We start from the raw sequence: 5,222 nt of genomic DNA on the forward strand, positions 1-5,222 counted from the left end.
TCAATTCTTCTAACTGAATGAGAGCTTCTACCTGGCTTTCTTAGTAGAATAGTGGGTTTTGTAAAGTGGTAACAAGGAAACAGAACAATAGAGAAAAAAGCTGGTTGGTGAAGGTCAGGTTACTTCAGTTACTCTTCTTCTAAGGGTTAAAGCAGAGGAAACTTTCTTATACTAATTTGAAGAGCTGAGAACCAAACTCAGTTCTTTGAGTTAAGAAATTACTCTGCTGCTGAGTTGGATAGCAGCCCCGGGCTTTCCTTATTATTCTTTCTTAGGTAGATTGGAATCTTCTGTTTTTCAGGAGATTTTCCAGGGGCAGAAATGCTCCTTTTGAGGATATACCTGTTTCCTTAAAGTTTTAGTTTAATTATGTGCAATTTGCCACAATTAACTCAAATTTGGTTTAGAATGGTGCTGGGGCCTGATGCAAGAACTCAGTCCAACACAATGGCCTCTCATAATTTGTGTTTAATAATATACATGTTATACTTACCTAGCAGGGAGGTACCATGATCATGAAGGTGGTTTTCCCAGGGCGAGGCTTATCCATTGCATTTCGAATGTGCTGACCCCTGTGGTTTCCCCAAATGTGGGAAACTCAACTGCATAATTTGTGGTAGTGGGGGACTGTGTTTGAGGTCTCCCCCGGGGAAAAAGAAAAATACAAATATTAATTCCTGGTACAGTAAGTTCTGAAAATGAAAGGCTTCTAAAAACATCATGAACATATTAAAATATTAATTTATAGTGTATGAATAGAAAAATTAAGAAACACAATATAAAGTGAAATAAATTCATAAGGGGAAGAAAATTAATCTAGTTTAAAAATGTTTGCTCATCAAGTAACATTGCAACACAGTACCAGCAGATACCATTCACTGAGAAGACATTTGATTTGTGATACATAATCTATATCTGTAGAATTGAGAATGATATGAAATCCCCTAGGGGGAAAAACGGGCAAATTTCTACTTTGATCAAGAGAAGACAAACATTGTTTCACACCATAGTTTTAGTTTAATTATGTGCAATTTGCCACAATTAACTCAAATTTGGTTTAGAATGGTGCTGGGGCCTGATGCAAGAACTCAGTCCAACACAATGGCCTCTCATAATTTGTGTTTAATAATATACATGTTATACTTACCTAGTAAGTTAAAGCATTGAAAAATAATCATTGTTAAGTTATAGAAATTCTCTTATACTGCTAGTGAAAGCAAGCAAATGAATGGGCGTGTATTAAATAAGATATATGATATATGTTCTGGAGCACAAACAAAAAATGAACACAATAATTTTATTTTTCTCTCATGAAAAAATACAAGATTTGGTACTTTATAGCTTGGGAGTCTTCAAAGAATCTAACCTCTATTTTATTATTTTATCATTGTGGTGATCCCAAGACAGACCTCTATGAATTATGGAAGACAGTGAAGAATATTTTGAGACATCAAGATGAAAAAGAGAATTCAGAGATATGATTATCACCTAGAGATGTTTATGAAAAATTCTACCAACTCAATAATCCATTAAATAAGTACTTATTGTAAAACTATTATATATAAAGCACTAAGAATCTTTCTCTGCATGACATTTTTAAGATAGTTATAATCATTGGAGTTGATTATTTGAATAAACCAATTTTTAAATTTAAAAATCACCAAGAAGGATATTTTACTTGCCAATAAGTAGTTACACATTTGTGAAATATAACAGAAATTTAAAAAGATATTCAATCTTTTCCTACTGAAAACCTGGAGCAGGGAATTAGTTCATGACTTTTTAGAAAAATAATATCTAATACACTTCTAAAGATAAGACATTAGATAATACTAATTTAATTAGTTGATTAGTTCATATATTTTATTCATCATAAATGTTCTGAACTTCAGCCTCTACTCGTTACCATGCAGAAATCTAAACAAAATAATAGTAATTTAAAAATATTTATTTAAATAGAATTCTGGACTTCTGTGGGAAAAGATATATAGACTCATAGTTATAAAAGTAATTTTAAATATAACATTAAAGCTGTATCCATAACGTTGTTTGATCTCAAAGGAGAATTTACTCTTTGATGAAGTTAAGAAGCGAGACACATCTGATAGATGACAAGAAGCCTGAATAAAAGACAAAATGGAATTAGGCATATACAAAAATAAGAAGGGGATGGTAGAACATTTTAGACAAACAGTAGAGTACTAAAATGGCTTGCGATGAGAACAGAGACTGATGGGTTAAAAATTAATAATATTTGGAATGGAATATTTACATCTCGATACATTTTGGTATGCCTAATTTTGCAAGAAAAAAAAAGTCAGATCATCAAACACTTTCATTTTGGATTCATGTTTATTGTGTTAAAATTATGGAAGAAAAAAATAGGAATTGAAAGAGGAAAAGAAGATTGGGGGGAGGGGGAAAGGTGAAAGAAGACAGAAGAAGGAAAACAAGAAGAACTCTTCAAGAGGAAATGTGTGAAACACAAATGCATCTTTGAAACTCTAAGTAGGTCTTGATCAACTAGTAGCAATAACTATATTGCAGGAGATTTGTTAGTGTATCAACTTACTAATTACTCTTTCCTTATACTCTATTCTCTCACATGTACTTGATCATAATTTTAAAAAGAGAAGAAAAGCATTCACAAGCCATTAATTCAAATTCTGGCAGTACAAAAACATTATGCAGTGTAAATTACGTATAAATAGATTAAATTATTCCAGATTAATGTTTGCTTCTGTTCCAAGAAAGTCTTTGTGGTGGTTTGACATGATTACTCCAAATGCTCAATAATTACTCAACTAAAGGATCATTACTGGTGCAATATTTATTTCTGATGTCTTTTTAAAGCCCGATTTAGATGAGAGAATTTTAATCAAGAAGAACTAAGGCAAAAGGTTATTCCAGTTCAAATAATCATATTTTATCACAAAATCAAAGCCATAAGTTTACCAGAAAAATGTTCCATTCTATGTCCTAAGCTCATAACAATATACTTGAGTAATCTAAGTGGTTTTTAATGGTAACAAAAGCACAATCCAAAGCTAAAAGAACTTTTCCTCTCACACATTTTCTCTGCATTTTTCACATTCTAATCATTGACAAGAATTGAAAGCCTTATAATAATAATAATAATAATAATAATAATAATAATAATAATAGATTTTTTCCATTTACTCTATGGCATCTATCTATACAGTCTAAGATATTATTCGGTTTGCACTTGCATCTTTATTCTTCACTAGAAGGTGTTTTCTTCATGTGCTGCTCTTAGCTCCAGTCCTTGTGTTATGCCCTTGGTATAAGAGACACAAACAAATGATGTTTCTTCTTGGTCTCCAGGGGCAATGGCTGTCTTTCTTAACCTCTCAATAACTACAAAAAGATATATGTTTATGCTAGAAATTATGCCCATACACAATAGCTTGTTTATGGTATGTAATTTTTAATCTCTCTAAGTTGATTAAACGATTAATTCAAAGAAAAACAGCATCATTTAGTGACTGGCCTTAACATATGCAAGATTATGCTACATCTTTTTATTAATAATTTAATTGTACATCACATATTCTGAAAATGAAAAGAAACTAATATGTATGTAGATGTGTATTTTGCATATTTTTGTTCATGAAAGCGTCAATTAAAGGAATGACATTTATTTCATCACCTAGCATTATTTTCAATTTTTCTGATGTGTTTATGTTACTAGTGGTTTATTTTAAAATTTATACCTTAATGTGGATGAAAAAGAAGAGTAAAGGATGATAAGTTATAGTCAGATTGATTAAATGGTGACTTCATTCTCCAACAAATGTTTGTACTCTAGTATTAATAAAAATGAAAGACAAATTATTTGTTATTAATTTCTCTCTGATAGCTTGGTTTCATTTCTCAATTTTATAGTTTAAAAAATTCAGTGGTTTGGAAAAATACAATTCAAAGGATATAACTTTTAAAAATAACCCTTTATTTTTCTATAGTTAGCAATTAATGAAGTAAATAAATTTATTTCCCTGACCAGTGGGTTGTAAAACATATTTTATACTATGTGAAGAATTGTTTTAAATATTAAATTATATTTTTGAATATTTCAGCATCAGATTCTTAAATTTTAATTTAAGTAGTGACATCCAACAAGGAGGGAGACTGTAGCTTGGGTCCTCAGTAAGGAGTGTATCTTTGGCCTGTCTCACTACTCTGCCTGAGGAGCAAGTACAGGAAGGAAAACAGGGAGGAGAGTCACTGGTTGGGAAATGCAGGCCATCTGACACCTCTACTGCAAGATGTTGGTGGTATTGGTTTAGCCTTAGCTAAATATGAGACTGAGATTTCCATAAAATCTAGATAATAAATGTGACTACTTAAGGAAGAATGAACAAATATTTTGGAAGCAAATAGAGATATTAAGGGAGTGAGAAAATCCAGAAGAAAGATAGGAATAAGATGAGGGGAGGATTCAACATATTATAGTAGGAGCAGGTATTGCAAAAAGAAAACCTTCTCATGTTTTCCCTTAGTAAATAACCCTCATCAATAATAGTTACACATACCTATCAAATTAAACCCATTTATTTGTATTCAACATGGCCTCCTGAAAGTGTCATATTTTCCTTTCATGGGTCTAGATGCTTCTTATTTCTGTCATTTTCGGATTATGTAATTTTTCTAGGGACACAAGTGTTAATTTGCAAATATCAACATTGGAAGGGAGAAGTATTCTTCAGATAAGTGTTTTCGTTCAAACTATATTAGTAACAGCAATATTATATAAATTAAGGTTTCATAGGGCTTTTTTTCACAATTCAAACACAGAAGTCTATTTCTCTTTAAATGTAAACATTTTATACTTTCCTTAACTGAGAAATGGATCCAACTAGGTATATATGTCTATCTTTGTCTTCCCACACCCACATATCCTGTTGGTCCTCTCTCTCTCTTCTAAGTCAGTTTAGCTCAGAACCCTATTTTATACCAAACAGGTCACCCTTGGTGACTAGCTGTAGACCCTGATCCTAAAACCTGATACCCCTGTGGAGACGAGTAAAATACAAGCAAACAAGAAGAGCAAAGACTATTCAGAGTTTTCTATAGCACAGAAGTCAGCCACTGTCACTTGCAATTTTTGGAGAGACTCCAGGGCAGACGGGGGAGTGGAAAAGTTTTACAGTCTATAAAAATGAAAGATTTAAGGGATGTCCCATTTGAAGACTTTTGGCATC

The 5,222-nt window shown here is 31.9% G+C and overlaps 1 non-coding gene across 1 annotated transcript; it reads left to right on the forward strand.

Annotated features, from left to right (window-relative positions):
• Nucleotides 1-485: 485 nt before the first annotated feature.
• LOC125616749 lies at nt 486-648 on the forward strand. The gene has a single exon (XR_007347494.1). It is a non-coding gene; the product is annotated as a U1 spliceosomal RNA (small nuclear RNA).
• The last annotated feature ends 4,574 nt before the right edge of the window (nt 649-5,222 follow it).

Source organism: Marmota marmota, unplaced genomic scaffold, assembly GCF_001458135.2.
Source record: "Marmota marmota marmota unplaced genomic scaffold, marMar, whole genome shotgun sequence".
Lineage (NCBI taxonomy): Eukaryota > Metazoa > Chordata > Mammalia > Rodentia > Sciuridae > Marmota > Marmota marmota.